Here is a 19,076-nt window from a genome sequence, read left to right on the forward strand (position 1 = left end):
GTTCAAGGCCACAAAATAAGTAAGTGATAGAGCCAGGAAGACACAATTGAAAGGTAAATAATAATTAAAGCAATGCTCAAAATTGAATGAATTGCTAAGTCTTTATCTGAGGAATGTGAGAGTTACTTTTGAAAGTCTCTGTCGTAGCTTGCTATAAAAGTAATACTAAAGACAGGGTGGTTTATAGACAACAGAAATTTATTTTTCACATTTCATGAGACAAGGAGTCATGATCAAGGAGCCAGTATGGTCAAGGTCTAGTGAGTCCTCCGGGTTGCAGACTGCTATCCCCTGACTTTCCTATGTGCACTAATCCCATTCATGAGGGCTTCATCCTCATGACCTCATCTAATTCTAATTAGAAAAGGGTTTCTAGAAGATCTACTTCTGAATTCTATCACATGAAAGGTAGGGTTTCAACACATGATCTTCAAGGACACAATCATTCAGTTCATAATAGTTTCTATTCTATACATTAAAAACAATATAATGCCTGGGTGACTCAAGCGATTGAGCATGGAGCTCTTGATTTTGGCTCAAGTCATGATCCCAGGATTGTGGGATTGAGTCCTGCATCGAGCTCTGCACTGAGCATGGATTCTTTCTTTCTTCCTCTCTCCCTCTCTCTATTCCTCTGACCCTCTCCCCAACTTGCACACTCTTTCTATCTCTCAAAACAAAACATTAGAGGGAAATATTGATTTTAATTATAGCCTTTAATAAAATTAAATCAAGCAAATATATAATTAATATGATTCAAATGTTAGAATTAGAGCATAAACTGATGCTTAGAGCACAAACTGAAAAACTATTTATTCATGTTTCCCTTAAAAACATAATATGCTTGTTGCTTGGGCTATGGAACTAAGATTGTATTTTCATATATTTTTGTTCTCTTAATATTTTTTGGAAACCAGAAAAAAACATTTGCAAGAATAGAGAAATATAATTTAATTATTAACATTCTTTTCTATGCATAGTGGTATATATTTATGTAATATTTCTCATTTGGACTATAAATAGCCATGAAAAATTCTTGTGTCAAATATGGAGCTGTACTTAATGCTTTCCAACCATGCTTTCTTCATTCTTAGTTATTTTCATATTTATGCAAATACAATTAATAAAATCGAATAAGATAATGATATACAACTTAGCATCCTGAAATACCATTTTTATCAAATTAGTAATTGTTTCTAATTGCCTTATGGTTCTAGTGATATATTTATATGAGAGAGCCCAGGAGATTCTTTCTGATCACCAGGCAGGCATCTCTGCTCTGACTGGGGCTCAACTTTATTTTATAAGTGTTTGGGGGAGGGCACAAAAGTGGCATTTGTCTTAGACAATGATTTCTGATGACAAACCTCTTAGATATGTAAGAATTTCCCGGAAATCTAGAAGAGTCCTACATAACCTTTATCAATAGTGATTGAGATGCTTATCCTACGGGGAAGAAGGTATCTTTAGACAAAATTTTTAGCATAAAAAGGATGAAGTTACTTCTTTTAAGGTGGAAGTATCAAGAAAAACAGTCTTCCAGGAAACACCTTTGCTCCCATAAAGGCAAAAGTATTTCCTCAATAGGTTCCTTCACAGGGAGTAATCAGCATATACAAGGCCAGAAGATTCTCCAAGCAGAAACAAATGGGTGGGGGTGGATATTTACCCTTAACTCTAAATTAGGCTCTTTGTCTCAGGGTCAGACTCAATTGTAACTCTATGTTCTTGGCCCCCTTTATTATGTAAGTCTTGGATCTGCAAGGCCCTGAAGAAAAGCCTTTTTACAATCATCCACAGAGCTTTCATCTAAAATCTCTTTTGTAAAGGCAAGAATATGCTTTCCCTTATGAGGTATTTGTGTTTGGAATATCGGTCTGATATGGAATATTGTGAGCCTGGTCAATACCAGCAGCCTTATTTCCAACATGAGCCAGTAGTAGCAGAAGGAGATACCAGTTTTCGTTTCTCATGGCAGGAGCTGTGCAAACGCTACCATATCCTTGCTGTGACTGCAGTCCAGAGAGGCCGGTGCGGCTCCTGGCATTTATATATCTTAAGTAGAACTGTGATAATTTCCTCAAGAATAGAGCCAATATAATCAGTTATTTACTTATTTTTATTAAGTAATTATTTATTTTTTAAGTGGGTTTCATGCCAACACAGGGCACAAAGTCATGACTCCAAGATCAAGATTTGCATGCTCTGCTGACCGAGGCAGCCAGACATCCTACAATACTGAGATTTAAAATCATATGATCTTCATAAAAGTTATTTCTTGTTTTTAATGTTTTGCTGCTTCTTTTTTTTAAGTTTATTTATTTATTCTGAGAGACAACACTTGTAGGGGAGGGCAGAGAGGGAGAGAGAGAATCCTAGGAGGACTTCGAGCTGTCAGCACAGAGCCAGACATGGGGATCGATCTCATGAACCAGGAGATCATGTCCTGAACAAAAACCAAGAGCTGAATTCTTTTTTTTTTTAATTTTTAATGTTTATTTATTTTTGAGGACAGAGAGAGACAGAGCATGAGCAGGGGAGGGGCGGAGAGCAAGGGAGACACAGAATCTGAAGCAGGCTCCCGGCTCTGAGCTTCAGCACAAGCCCAATGCGGCACTTGAACTCACGAACTGTGAGATCGTGACCCGAGCTTAAGTTGGATGCCAATTGAGCTACTCAGGCACCCCTTCAAGAGTTGAATTCTTAACCGACTGAGCCACCAATGTGTCCCAATTATTTTTTATTGCAATGATATATTACTAATATTTCTGTCATACTTTCATATTTGCAAATTTTCTTAAATCAATGTTTTATATCATCTTCAGTATTATACCATTACTATTGGTCATTACTGCCTATGCTATGTGGGATAACTTATTTATGTAGTATCCATGACCTTGTTAGGTATTGGAAACTTCATACTCTAAAATTTAAAATATCCATAAATATACAGCCTATATTCATATTAAAATAATGTTACTTCTTCTCAGAAACCTTACACATATACATTTTATTTAACATGAATTAATACGTGTAATTTATTTGGCCAGTGCATTTAATGAATAGCTTTTACACACAAAAAACAAACTATGTTGACATGTAAAGAATAATTATGTGTTTTTTGTATTGACTAACCTTAATGCTTTGATTTCTATTTTAAAAAATGTTTAACCTTTATTTATTTTTTAGAGACAGACAGAGCATGAGTGGCAGAGGGGCAGAGAGAGAGGGGAAAATAGAATCTGAAGCAGGCTCCAGGCTCTGAGCAGCAGTCCGGCCTGATGCAGGACTAAAACTACAAACTCTGAGATTATGACCTGAGCCAAAGTCAAATGCTTAATGGACTGAGCCACCCAGGAGCCTCATTAGTGATTTAGTTTCAATGTAAAAGTACTTTGCATCAGTCAAATGCCTTGCCTTCATCTGTTCTTTCTTGCTTTCAGAGTATTCAATCCCCTTCTCTTATGTCCTCAGCAATACCTAAAGTGCTTCATTCGTAGTCAGTTTAAGCAATCCAGAATTTCCAATAGGACAATCTTCAAACAATTGAAATAAAACATACAGGATGTTTCATAGGCTTTCTACAAAATCAGCAATGACAAGAAAAGAATGGTGAGTACGATTTCCATGAACGTAATAGAACTTAAAGTGTTGATAAAAATCTATTCACCTGATTGCACTGAAAGACCTTTTATGTTAGGTTGAGAGGGGAAAAATATTGATTTTATTCATTGGCACTCTCATAATTCACACCTATGAAGGGCTTTGACTCTTAACTTGATAGAGAACAAATTAGAATGTGATATATTAATAATAGGATGACAAGCCTCCCTTCTGCATATCTGCTATTGAAACTATTATCATCATTGAATGATATAACTCAACAAACATCAATATTTGGCTTTTCTAAATAAATGATCACATGTAATACTATTATTGCATATATTATTATATATTATTAATGGATGATGGTTATAGAAATTATCCATTTCTTCTTTTTAAACTGGATGTTATTGAAGTAACTCAAAGATTGCCTCTGTAAATAGCCTTTAAAACTGCTGAGAAGGAAGGTGTGTTTACATTTAATTTCTTTACTTTCCACATTAGGAAGGGGAAAGAATAGGCCATTCGTCAAGTGCATGTTTAGGATAAAGGAAGACCTGAGAGAAATTATCTGATTCATTTGTTCATAAATTCATGCTCTGCCTGAGTTAATCTTCATGTTTTCAACTTTTCATCCTACTTTTCATATTCAGTGTTTTTTTTTTCTGATCTGCTCTGTGTCCAAGGAGACCAAACTGAACAAACTGCATCATTTGATGCCACCATGTCTAGTGGTTTGCTGTTTGTTTTCCTGATGGAAAACATTAGCAAAAAATCTGCAGGCAGGAAAAACAGATCAGGGTATTCATTTCCTTATTTTGTTCCTATCTTTCCAAAGTTCTGAGAGTCCAGAATGTATGTCAGAGTTCCCATCAGTTCTTACCTCTTCCACAAATCAGATTCTCTCTCCCAAATATGGGTTTGGGGAGAATTCCCCCTTTTCCTCTCACATATAGGGGTTGAAATGACTTTTGTGAGTTTAAACAAAGAAAGAAAATACTAACTGAATTGACAGTTGGGTAATAAATAGATGCTGAAGGATTTTTGTTAAAAGTCAAGACAGTATATTTCCAAAGTATTATTTCAGATCCAGGAGAGAAAACAACACAACTCTATCATTCTAAATGAAGGAGAGAAAGCCAGTGTATTTTGATGAAAAGGATTCACTTACTGGTACCCATTTTGATTGTTTACATGTTCACTTTAATTAATCAGTATCTGTACCATAATGATTAATAAGTAATGATTAGTATTAGCCCTTATTAGAACCACTAAATGCATTCTTCCTTCAGGATGCAGTGATCTCATAGCACCCTAGTGACATCATCAAAGGCCCTGGACAAAGTCAACACATAAGGTAGGCCCTATTCAAAGACTGGGATGAACAACATCTAGGGCTTATCTTAAGTGGCTTTTACCTCAGCTTGTTATCAGAACAGTCAATGGATGGACACCTGGGTGGTTCAGTCAGTTGAGTATTTGACTCTTGATTTCAGTTCAAGTCATGATACCAGGGTGGTGGGATCCAGCCCCTGAGGCAGGCTCTGCACTGAGCATGGAGCCTGCTTAGGATTCTCTCTCTCTCCCTCTGTCCCTCCTGACTAGCTAGCTTGCTCTCTCTCCATCTCTCTCTCTCTCTCTCTCTCTAATAAAATTTTCAAAAAAGACAGTAGGGAATGTAAAGGATACAGAGTAGTAAGGTAAAATCAAACAAGTGAAAGTAACTCCCCCACGGTTAGTGGTGGCGGGGTTTGGAATCAAACTTCACATCTTATCATATTAAGGTAAGGTAATTTGGGGGGAATATAATGCACATTTTATATACCTCAAACATTTAAATTATGCAATATACCTTTTTTAGTATATTCATTGAGTTGTGAAAGTATCACCACAATCGATTTTAGAACTTCTGTATCCACCAAAAGTCACTCCTCATTTCCTACGAAACCATCTTCAGAAACCCCAAACTTACTTTCTCTCTGAATGAATTTGCCCACTCTGGACATTTTAAGTGATTGGGATCTAGGACATGAGGTCTTTTATAACTAACTTCTTTTACATATGTAAATATGTAAAATTATAATTTCTATGTATTTCTTGATCAATTGACCCATTAGAAATACAACCAATACATTTTTATAATTATTACATTATATGGCTTTATCTTAAATCAGATAGGAGAAAAATGTTACAAAAATACTTCTAACCTGATTTATTATTTACCTGTGCAGTTGTCTTTACCACTGTTATTTATTCTATTGTGTAGTTTTCAGTTACTGTTCAGTATCCTTTCATTTCAGCCTGAATGATGCCGGTTAGTATTTCCTGTGGTGAAAAGCTTCTAGAAACAATGTATCTCAGGGTTTTAAAAATAGTTTTGATGGATACAGAGTTCTTACTTTAATTCTTTTTCTTTGAGGCCTTTGAATTATGATGCTACTATATAGCCTCCAGTATATCTGATGAGAAGTCAGCTGATAGTATTGTTGAGGATGCCTATATAAGTGGTATTTTGGAGCACACATTGACCAAAGTGTGATACAATTAAATTTGGCCTTAATGGTTTTGTTTTTTGTTTTTTGTTTTTGCCTCATCAACTCTGGCTGCCTTGGCTGAGTGGTGGTCATTGCAGACATCAGTGTGGTCTACACTACCATGTCTGCCTGCCAGGCCAACATGGCCACCACCACCACCCAAACCTACTTCACCAATGACTACAGGCACTTTAAGGAACTCAGCAGTGTTGTTTTCTCTGTGGCATGCAAGTGTGTGAAGAATTCCTGCATGCAGGATGACTCAGCAAAACTCATCAAGACCAATAAGTTACCTACCTAGGAGCCGCAGACACTAGAGTGTGTAATCAAGCTATTGCAACTTTTGAAACATGCAAATATCATGCACCATTCTGACAAAAGAAGGGTTGCACAACTTCATATTTGACCTTGTTACTTGCAAGTAGCTATTTGAAGAGATTGCAACCAGAGGGTAGTATAGTAAAACTGGTTCTAGACACTGCATACATCAAATTCTGGAAAGAGTTGGCCACATCTACCAGCATGACATTGTCTACCAAGAACTAAAGACTGACAACCTGCTGATGGCAAGTAAATGCAAAGATGCCAATATGAAGCTGGCCTAGTCATGAAAGTGTGGAGAGAACAATAGAGTACACTTAACTGATGAGACCTCAGGTTATGTGTCCCCTAAGACATCTTTTCTCTTTGAGAAAAGATCCCTATGGAAAACCTGTAGCTATCTGAGCCTGTGGGATCTTCTTGTATATATTTCTATTGGGATAGTCTCCTTTCTTGGATGGAGATTAGCACAAGCTGTCAGATCAAGGCCACAGCCTTTGCTTTCCTATCATAAGTGTGGAAAACAGTGACTCCTGAAGCAAGAACTTGATTAACCAGAGGCTGACCATAAACCCCACAAAATGCATCATGCTTCACCAGGCTCTCAAGTACCGATGGGCCTGTCACAGATTCCCCAGTGGTATCTACGATGCATCACCGAGAGACTGTGGAATGTTTGTGCAAGTTTAATGTCCTGAAAAAATGAGGGCCTTCATGCTCCTGACCATGCTTTCCTCCAGTAATTGTTCAGCTGCCAAAAGTGTGTTGAACAAGAAGTCAGAAGGTGTAAAGGAACAGAAACCACCATGGTGTACAGTTCACAGATGGCATCAAGAGCTCCACAGAGAGCTGCTGCAACATCACCATGGAAGAGGAAGACCTCGAAGTGCACAAACAGGAGATCATTAAGATCATCAAACAATAGACTGAGGTTGTTAACAATGGGGCCCTTGATGGCTACAGGAAGATTTATGATTCAAGTCTTACTTCTTTTGCGCTCCAGGCTCAGGGAAATCGCAGAGAGGGGATGGATTTCTACAGGTTTCACTTTGAGAGGCTTCTACCCCAGAACAAGAAGCCTGCTCACAGCACCATCGTGAACCTACACATCTACACGATTCGTGGATGCAGCTGACATCCTCTATATCCACTTCACCTGGTCATCGTGGGCAGGGTCAGCCTCTCCCCAGCCAGTTGGAGACCCCAGTCTGGCAACGTTGAGATGGCAAGAGGGTCAGTGTCCTCTATCAGTGCACAGGGAGCTCAGTCACAGAGGCATTAGGAGATCCCAGCTAGCCAGAGGTCACTGAGCCTTTGCGGGCAGTGGTTCTGGAGGACATGAGTGACAGTGGAAATCTTATTCACTTAGGTTTAAAACAAATACAAAGCAGCGGCAGCCAAGACCCTCCCTTGCATGCAGCCCTCCCGTCTGTCTTCTAATCTATGTCTGCTCTATTGAGTTGGTTTTACATGTAAGAAATAAAAAAAAGATTGTTAAAAAATGGACTTCATATGGTCGTTCTAATTTTCAATATTTGAGGAACCTTCATACTCTTTTCCACAGTGGCTGCACCAGTTTGCATTCCCACTAACAGTGCACAAGGTGGGAATCTTCACCAGCATGTGTTATCACCTGTCTTCTGATAATAGCCATTCTGACAAATGTGCACTGATATCTCGCTCTGGTTTTGATGTGCATTTCCCTGGTGATGAGCGATATTAAGCTTTTTTCATGTGCTTGTAGTCTGCCTGTATGTCTTCTTTGGAAAATGTCTATTCAGATCTTCTGCTCCATTTTTCATATTTAAATCAGATTGTGTAGGTTGTAGTTGTTGTTGTTAAGTTGTATGAGTTCTTTATGTATTTTTAATATCAACTTCTTATTAGACATGATTTACAAATATCTTCTCCCACACTGCATAGCATAGAGAATATAGCCAGTAATATTGCATTCATTTTGTATAGTGACAGATGTTAACTACATTTGTTGTAATAATTATTTTATGATGTATACAAATGGCAAATCACTATGTTGTACAATTGAAACTAAACTGTATTCCAGTTATACCTCAATTTTTAAAAAAACAAAGAGAGAGAGAGAAAGAGAAAGAGAGTGAGGGAGAGAGAGGAACAGAGAGAATGACCAGACCAAAAATAAAAATTCAGTTTTTAAGGCCATTTTGGGGGGCTTGGTTTGGCTCCAGGAAGATTCTTCTCATCTATATTTTTGCCGGTTCTCTCAGTTAAAATTCTAACTGGTTGAAGTTAATATTGTTGCTCTCACAGAGCCACCAGCCTCCTCTTAATTGCTTACTACCAAAATTTCCATGGTTTTCAACAATATCCTTATACTTAAACTTCTCCATGCTTTGTTCCAAATATGGTCTGTTTCCTTGGGGACAACTCTTTGTTCTTATTGTCTTCCTCTCCTGCTGTGTAAATCTTGTGCACTGTGGGCTGTGGAGTTGAGCTAGAGGTAGAGACAGTGGCCAAGTTCAGAATGAAACATTTGCTTTACGAACAGCTCAGTGCAAGAGCAGTAGCTTGTGATGTTCTCACTATGCCCCCACTGGCATAAAATCCTCTAGCCTATGGCAATGTTAAAGAAAAATGTTAGGGCTCCTGTCCATCCTTCTTATGAGTTGAGGATAAATGGAAGAAGGGGGCCCCAGGTCTCGCCTTGTCTATTATCTGGAATAGAGCTCCCGCAACATAGAGCTGGGGAGAAAAAGAATTGCTGAAGTCTTGCATCTTCTGGAGAGACTAGTCCTAGGCTGTGCCCTGGAAGAACAGAGAGACCGGCAATAGTAGCCACACCTACCTGAGAAGGAATCCCATCCTACGAAGCTCGCTAGGTTTGGAGAGTATAGTGGCTCAAGTTCCCACTCATGATATGTTTACCCACATTTAGCAGAATTTCTTTCTTAGATTTGTTTATGTCCTTAGTACAATATTCAGGGGTTTTGAATGTTGTTGTTGTTGCTGTTGTTGTTGGTTTGTTTTTATAATTTTCACCAGTAAAAGCTATTTCTCTTAGGAAAGGGTGCTTTGCCATACCAGAGGTCATTAAAGGCAAGTGTTTGGTTATTTGTTTTTTTTTCCTTCAGAACAAACACACTAACACAAGGAATATAATCCTCATTACTCCATTTGAATAGTTACGTATGAAATATATTTTGGGGGAAAGAACTACTGTTCTCTGCAATATTTCATGAAATTTGGGGTATATTAAATAATGAAATACATGTGAAATTACATAGCATTAGAGCTGGCAGATAAGTGGTTCTTGACAAATTATTTTTTCTGTTGTGTTTTTAATTTTTTAAAAATATTTTATTTATTTCTGAGAGAGAAACAGACAGCATCAGTGGAGGGTCAGAGACAGAAGGAGACATAGAATCTGAAGCAGGCTCCATGCTCTGAGCTAGATGTCAGCACAGAGCTGGATGTGCAGCTGGAACCCACGAACCGTGAGATCATGACCTGAGCCGAAGTCGAACACTTAACAGACTGAGCCGCCCAGGTGCCCTGACAAATTATTCATTCTGAATTTATTGAGGGTCATTTTGTGATTATAATTAATCTGAAGTTGATCTTGCGTTCAACATAGACTTGAGGGTGCTGTTTAAAGTTTTCTGTCCTGTCAAAAGAGAAGAAATGTTGGTAAGAAAATTTTCTGAAAATTATAGTATCTCATACTTAATTTGCAGAAGTGTGAAATATGTTTAGTTATACATGCTTTTGAATCAATAATTATTTTATGCTAAGGTTCACATATGTAGGTTTTTCTTACATCTGTTATTTCTGCATAGAGAAATGCATCTAACTAGTACTTCTAATCCTTAGAAGTTCTTTGAGCCTTCAAAGAACTATGTAGGTGAAAGCAATAAACCCTTTAATATCACATGAGTGCCAGTCTCCTCCTCGGTTCACCTCTGTCCTTGATTAGTTTAATCAATTTTATCTTGCTCCTGACATCTAGGATTACCTGCAATTTTACTCTGTCTTTTAGATTTGTGCACTGATTAAAGTTTTTTTGCCTTACCCTTGGGACTAAGTATGTAACTGAGATTTACCTTTTGGCTTTTCTCACTTTTACCTATTTATGAGATTTGATATTAATTCTGGTTTCTCTTCACCTGCCGGGAGAGGAAGTAAAATATTAAACTTATCACTTCATCAGCTCCATGAACCAAATACCACTTTACACATTTGCAAATTATTTAAAACAAAACAAATTTTTAAAGAATATTTATTATTTTAATAAATTATTTAAAGCTGTTTGAATTAGACATAGAACTAAGAGTTTAGCTGGACTGTGATTTTATCTTTAAAAGTGCTATAGGCATTATAGAGAGAAACTGTCTCAGAGATAGGGAAAATGGGGTGGAGATCAAGAAAAAAGGGGAATAGAAGCCAGACCTTAAGGGATTCCAATAAAAGAAGAGAATCTTGAGTGAATGAATTAGTGAACATTTTGTAAGTGAAAATATTAGAATTAATAAAGCATGCCAGAGATTCTTAGTGATGAGAGGTGTTTTGGAAATCACAGCAAAAGATCATTTTTGAAAGACAAGTTGAATTCAGATTAGGGAAGATTTGAGTTTTAAGAGCTAAAAGTGTCTCTCCTTTAGTAAGTAAACAACTCTTACTTTTGATATATTTAAATTCAAGTTCGTTAACATACAGTGTAATCTTGGCTTTAGGAGTAGAACCCTATGATTCATTTCTTACATGTGACAACCAGTGCCCTTCTTTTTAACCTATTTAACCTATCCCCCCACACACCCCTCCTACAGCAACCTTCAATTTTTTCTCTGTACTTAAGTATCTCTTACGTTTTGCCTAAACCACTCATGTTGCTATTGCTGTTGCTCTGTTCTGTTCTCAGAAGTAGAGGACGCTGATACATTAGTGAAATATCTCTGAATATTATGAATTATTGATAAGAAAAAAGACTTGGACAGAACCACAAGTGAGGGGCCAACATGGGGAGTAGCTGTGGGAATGAAAGGAAAGGAGTTAGTTGTGAGAAAATCATGAAGTCAGTACCAGCATGCTTTCAGAGGGGACAGAGAAGCATCAAGTGTATGCAGTGCTTTGGAAAACAAGGTAGGCAAAAAAGAAAGTTGTTGATCATGGGAGTTTTAGATCTATGCACACTATGCACAACAGGCAATATTCTGCAGTATAAAGGATCTGAAATCTAAAGTAATAAGCAGAGAATGTGGTATATTATATCCAGAGATAATAAAACTTCATAGCCTCAAGTGTGTGCTGTGAAATTTCCTTTATAAAACATTAATTATATGAATGTGTCACATTAAGCAGTTCCTTGAAAGAATTCTTATGTTCCACTCAGAAAGCTGGATTGATTTTTTTCTACTCATGAACAGTGCAAATTTAGTTAAAATATTGCTTCTCAAGGATTTTACTTTCATGTGTAAGGGATTATTTAATATTGGCTATCAATTCAGGTAACAATTATTTCCAATGGGCAATCTGTTCTTAAGATATATGGAACCGATTAGAAAACCCCTGTAGGTTGAATATTTAATTATAAACAGTCTAATTAACTTAATTTCTCCTAATACTACAGTCTGAAATTTTGCAGAAGTCAGAAAGATACACTTTCCCATTCAAGACACATGATTTATCAAAATTGCTCAGTGTGGAAAAAATATTATAATTCCCCTTATTCTGGAAGTTTATACATTTGGCAAAATGTAATCGTTCTTGTGATTGATGGCTTGAAATTTATTAATTTTCATTACTAGAACTAATTATGGCCATTTCTACTTACTATTTCCCTCATTAGAAAGCTCCAATGCACATCATCAGTCAGTTAATGACTCATTGCTCTCACTATCTCTTCTGCTCTGTTATATTAACATCACGAATGGTGAAGGGTTTAAGTATTTAGACATTTTGATTACTACTATTTGTAAGAGAAATACAACCAAAAATGTAATAAGGTGTTCTGCATCACATCCAGGTTTTCTCAGGCCTGAGGCTTATGGCTTGGAGGAATTTTGTGAAGGGAATAAAGTTTTAAATTTATTTATCAACATATAAATAAAACTCAGGAACTTGAAAGGGTCTACAGGAGTGGGAGGTCATAAAAATGTGTGCATCATGATAAATCTGCTTGTAAGAAAGACAGTTGTCACTATGATATTTAAACAGTGAGAAAAAACCCTTTCAGTGAAGGAAAAAGTTTTCTAATGTGGCATACTAGGTAAAAGTAGAAGAACTAATGACCTCTGTTTTATTGTTCTTAATAAAACCTGTGGCTAGAAAGTGGTATATCTCTATTCTTTAAATTTTATATTACCAAGTTCTCTTACTGAATATTCACCAACAGTTAAAACTTCTTATCCTTAAAACGTTGAACATTATGTTGTAGCTAATAATACACCAATGGCATATCTGGAAGGAAGAGAATATCTATGACAAAAATAAAAGCAGGTATCATTATTACAGGGGAACTATTTGCAACGCATACATTTGACAAAAGGCAAATATTAAAAACATATAAAGAATTCCTATAAAACAAGGGGAAAAAAAACATACCAGTGGAGAAATTAACAAACAATATGAACAGTTCACAAAGGTAACCAAAGTAGCTAAAAAATATTCAAATGATGCCAACTTTATTCATCATCAGAGAAAGACAATCTGTATCAGAATGTTCTATGCTTACACCATCACCAGAATAAGGAAAATGAAAAGATAGACAATACTAAGTTTGGGCTGGAATGTGGAATAACCACATCCACCATACTCTGCTATTGAGTGAGAAAATATACATCTACTTTGGAATACTCTTATTCTATCTGCTAAAGCTCAATGAGTACCTACCCCATTATTCTGCAATTCCATTCCTTGTATACTCAACAGAAATACAAGTATCTTTTCTCCAAATTACATGTGCTAGAATGTCATAGCAGTGCTATCCATAAGGCAGCAAAACTCTAAAATTCTAATGTCTATCATCATTGGGAAGATAGATAAATTGTGGGTACTAGTAAAATCAAATACTATACATAGTAAAATAAATGAGGTAATGATCACTTTTGCAAATACCCTGGCATTATGACCATTTACAAACATAATTCCTCAGTATTCACATCAAGTGATTTTATTATAAATATCTACAAAGATTATATGAAATAATTTAGTTCCTTACCTTTGAGTCAAAAAATAATAGTATGATAATAAGATTATACATTTAAATGTATTTCTTTTTTAGAGCACTATAATAAAAATACTGTTTTTGTTTGCTCCTGATTTAATTCTGAATATCAGGGTGTACTTCCAGACTGTATGAAGTAAAACACATTCATGCCCTTAACCTCTTACCTCTTAGAAAGAGTATTTTATAAATATCTTAGGGAAGACTTTCACCTCTTAATACTGAATCACAATTTATTGTTCTTGATAAACTAAGTTCGCCTTCAGAAGGGAGAAGTTAATGCTTTGTAAACTGTAAAATACAAATAAACGAACAGGATAACATAAAGCATTATGGCTCTACGTGAACTTTAACTGGGTTCAAGAGACTTCAATAAAATAAGTATTTGCAAATACACTTTTCAGTGTTGGGTTTGCAATCTCAAAAGCTTCTTAGGCAAAATCTGAACCTGGCCCCTGTACTCAGAGGGCAGGGACAGACAGAAGAAAGAGGTAGGCCACTTCAGATTGATAAGTGGCAGATTTAATAAGGAAAGGAATTTACAAAGACTTGCCTTTGTAACTTACAAAGAAATTCTCAAGGTTTGCCTTTGTGGCCGCAAGATGAATATATCTCAACATCCACCCACCAGAATATTTTTTTAATGTTTTATTTATTTCTGAGAGAGAGAGAGAGAGAGAGAGAAAGCATGATCAGGGGAGGGTTAGAGAGAGAGGGAGATAAAGAATCTGAAACAGGCTCCAGGCTCTGAGCTAGCTGTCACTACAGAGCCTGACGTGGGGCTTGAACCCACAAACTGTGAGATCATGACCTGAGCCGAAGTCAGACGCTTAACTGACTGAACCACCCACGTGCCCCTGCATCCACCCACCAGAATATTAAAGTTTATATAGAAGCCTTAATGGGGCTCAGTCACAAATTCAGTCAAAATGATCTCAACAACACCTTACTCTCTGAAGGCTCAGTCCTTGAAAATGGCTGCACTGTGGAAACCGTGAGCAGAGTGTTCCAAGGACTGGGGAGGGTGTCCGAATCTAGGTCACCAATCAATGGTTACATATTCTCAACTACATCCTTCAACAGTTTAGTGTAAAAACGTTTTATTCGGTATGCTTTTCCAAAGAACAAATGCTCTTTACAAAAAAATAAATATTTATAGAAATCTCATAGATTTATTGAGAATAAATAATCCACATGATTAATTTTGCAGGACAATTATGAAAATCTTCATCCTTTATATTACTTCTGACTATACTTATTTAAAATAATATTTCTAAGGGTAATACTTACAATATAATTTTTAAAATGGTTTAATTTGCACATAAATGGATTTACAAATTTTTAGGAATGAATAAAAATCTAATTCACCAAATTAAAATCTTATATTTTTAAAAAATGTAGTCTAAGTATCATGTAAATATGACCATGATAAACCCATTGTTTCCTATTCCATTTGATTTACTGAATTAGCTATACCAATTACTATTTTATAATGTATTGTCATTCAGAAAACACATTCACAGGGATTATCACATCTCTGTGGAATATTCTGTTTCTTTTAATAATGATTACAGAACTGAGATTGAAATAGGTTAAAAGATTTTTCATAGTAAAGAAGTGACATTAGGACTATAACAACATTTCAGAATCTATGTTTTAAAAATCAGAGAACAATACTATTTAGGGTGCGTTAACAACAGTAACAAAAGGAATCGGTATAAGAATGGCTGAACTCAAGTTCTAGATCCATCTTCATATAAACCATATAACATACTATACTTCTTTATATCTTGGCTTCTTCATCTGCAGAATAAGGGAAGAGTGTCTCTCACATGGTGTTGTTTTGATGATTCATAAGGATAGAACATTACTATGATTATACTTTACATATATTTATACTAATCCTTAACACTGCTTTATGTAAAGTCAGTATTAGCATTCCTAGAAGGAAATTTAAAATAAGAAAGCATAATTAATTTGGCCAAGGTGGTACAGTTAAATTATTAACCCCATTACATTCAAATACAGTATTCACTATATTATACTTCTCTCAACTAACTTAAATTATCATATCAAAACTGGCATGTTATAGTTACCTAATAAATATGTTTCTTTGTCTTTTTGACATTTTTTCCATATAAGAGTCATTTATCTTCATATAGAAAATTGTTTATACATTAATTTTTTTAATGTTTATTTATATCTGGAGAGATACAGAGTGTGAGTGGGAAGAGGCAGAGAGGGACACATAGAATCCAAAGCAGGCTCCAGGCTCTGAGCTGTCAGCACAGAGCCCAACATGGGGCTCAAACTCACAAATGGTGAGATCATGACCTGAGCCAAAGTCAGATGCCCAACCAACAGAGCCACTCAGGCACCTCTGTTTATGTTATTTTTAAAAGTGGTATTTACAGGTACAGAGAGTAGGTAAGATTTAAGTAAGTACCTGGCAAGGCCTCGTGCCTCCCAAAAATTTCCCTATATCTTTTTCCCAGTGTACTTCATTCTTTTTTTGTTAGTGAAGGTTTTATTTTCTTAAGGGAGATTTTTAAGATATTTTCTGTTCCCTGAGAGCAATATCTTAGAAAGTGACACTGGATAGATAACTACCTGTGTTAATACAATAGAGATTATAGATTTTTGAAATGAAGAGCTATATAATTAGAAATCTGAAGTCCAGAGAATGGAGAATTATTCACTGAAAGAATAGGGCAGTCCTCACCATTAGGATAAAGTCACTCTATTGTTATATAATTTAGATACATATTTGAAATTATAAAGACTGTTGTCTTATAAATGTTAAATAGTTATCATCTGGCCAGTTCCTACTAAGTGACAAACAAACACAAGAGTAAATCTTTAAAGCAATATGAAAAATTAGATAATTTGTGTGTTTCAAAAAAAAATCTAAATGTTCACCATCATGTAGAAAAAAAGTTACATTTCTTGAGTGTTTAATTATTATCTAGATCAAAGCTTTTTCCTAAATATTTTTTAATAAAGTAAATACTGGATCGATTGTATGTTGAACATCAAGTCATTCCACATTTTAAAATTTCTTGTCAGTAAATACAATGTGAGGAGCTTGATGAAATTCTCCACCAGAGAAAATTTTCATGAACTGTCCAAAATTAGCACTCAGTCAATCAATGTTTCTACAGATTGGACAAATGGCTTATAATAGATTGAGAGCAGTCATTCCACAAAGTCTAAGGGAATTTTTAAGAACACTGAAAGGCCAGGCATTTCAAGCTGGGATTACAACTCTCTTCTGTGAAGAACTATTCCAGGGCCAGGACAACGACTATCTACTCTCAACTACTCCAGAATCCTGGGGCAAAAGAGCTCTTCTGGGTAGATTTTGCATCTACTGAACATCAATAAATCTTCCCTCCCAGGCTCTGTGGTGTGGAAGACCTACACAGAGGAGAATGAGGTGTGGAAGCTGAGTAGCAATGCACGTTTAACCTACTTTCCACATACATATACACACAGCTTCTGCTCCATAGGGAAGATCTGGGTGGGGAAGTGAAGGACAGATTCTCCATCCCTAGGATGCTTAGCTCCTGCTCCATAGAAAAGAAGTTCTGTCCTGTCCAGAGAGGACCAAGGCAACCCTCAGAATTAGCACCCCCTGATCCTGGCTGAGTGACCTAAATATATTTGGATTACATTGTGAAACAATTAATAATTCTGAAATCTGTTAAAAATAGTTAAGCAATCAACTAGTTGTATCAGTTAGAAGCTAATGAGAAGATCAGGGAAATATATAGTCAAAAAGGATTGTGCTAAAATACATACATACATACATACATACACACATAAATACATACATAAAATAAAGGGACTATGGGTTTTAATCCAGCTATCCTGTGTGGTCCAGAAGATTGTGCTCATGCTGAAGAATATGCTCTCCCAGAAGAAAACCTGGAATGAACTCTTTGAACTCTAGCTGAATATGGAATATGCCCACAAACTCCCTGAAATATGAAAGTAATCTCCAGGCCACACATACCCAATGGTAAGCAGTGAAAAACTTATTGACACCGGAGGTTTACACACAACTCTTATTTATCAGAAGCTTCCTGCTGACACAGAGGCAACCTCTAGGAAATCTGGCTGAAAGATAAAAATAAGAAAAAAATCTGAATAGGGACATAAAGGGCTGCATAACATGGGGTAAATAGACCTCACAAAATTAGTCAATACAGTAATCAAGACAATGTGACAGGGACAAAAGAGTAAACAAATAGGTCAATGCAACAGAATGGAGTGCCTAGAAACAGAATTACATAAATATAGTTAACTAATCTTTGGCAAAACAGCAAAGGTAATAAAATGGAACAACAACAAAAAATCTTTTCTACAAATGGTGCTGGAACAACTGGATATCCACATGCAAAAAAGTGAATTGCGAGGCTGACTTTACACCTTTTACAAAAAATAACTCGAAATGGCTCCCAGAACTAAGTATAAAATGCAAAACTTTAAACTCCTAGAAGATGACACAAGAGAAAACCTCTATCACCTTGGATATAGCAATGACTTTTTAGATACAAGACCATAGTCTCAATCTGTTAAAGAAATAATTTGTAAGCTGGACTTCATCAAAGTTAAAAACTGTTGGAGGCACCTAGGTGGCTCAGTCGGTAAGCGTTTGACTTCACTCAGGTCATGATCTCGCGGTCTGTGGGTTCGAGCCCTGCGTCGGGCTCTGTGCTGAGANCAAATAATAAAAAGCTGGACATAAGACAGGAAACTATCCAGTATTTCTACAGAGTTCTTAAATGCCTATTTAAAAAAATTTTTTTTAATGTTTTATTTATTTCTGAGAGAGAGAGAGAGAGATAGNCTGAGCCACCCAGGTGCCCCTTAAGTGTCTAATTTTCAATGAAAATTACAAGACATGAAAAGAGACAGGAAAGTATGACACTTTTTTAGGAAAATGGGCGTGCAAAGGAAGCTGAAGTTGAGTGGTCCATGATAGCCTGAAGAAGACAAAGACCTGAAAACAGCTATTATAAATATAGGTTCAAACGCCTAACGCCAATCATGTTTAAAGGATCAATGGATGAAATATTGAAAGTGCTAAAAGAAAAAAATGTCAACGTTAATCTCAAATCCAGTAAAACTACCTTTCAAAAATCAAGCTGAAATAACGACAATCTTAAACGAAACAAACAAACAAACAAAAAACCCCCGAAAACAGCACTCAATGAATTTGTTGCTAGAAGAAATACTACAGGGATTTTTTTTTTTTTTTGGTTGAAAGTAAGTGACAAGGTAATCAGAATACACACAAAACAGAGAACAAACAGAACAGAGAGTTTTTTTTAAATTTATTTCTGAGAGAGAGAAACAGTGTGAACAGGGGAGGGTCAGAGAGAGAGAGAGAGGGAAATACAGAATCTGAAGCAGGCTCC

At 36.1% G+C, this 19,076-nt stretch overlaps 1 pseudogene; it reads left to right on the forward strand.

Annotated features, from left to right (window-relative positions):
- Positions 1-5,911: 5,911 nt before the first annotated feature.
- On the forward strand, positions 5,912-7,754 carry LOC144227943 (calcium/calmodulin-dependent protein kinase type II subunit gamma pseudogene; annotated as a pseudogene).
- Positions 7,755-19,076: the final 11,322 nt, after the last annotated feature.

The sequence above is a fragment of the Crocuta crocuta genome, unplaced genomic scaffold, assembly GCF_008692635.1.
Source record: "Crocuta crocuta isolate KB4526 unplaced genomic scaffold, BGI_CrCroc_1.0 scaffold556, whole genome shotgun sequence".
Lineage (NCBI taxonomy): Eukaryota > Metazoa > Chordata > Mammalia > Carnivora > Hyaenidae > Crocuta > Crocuta crocuta.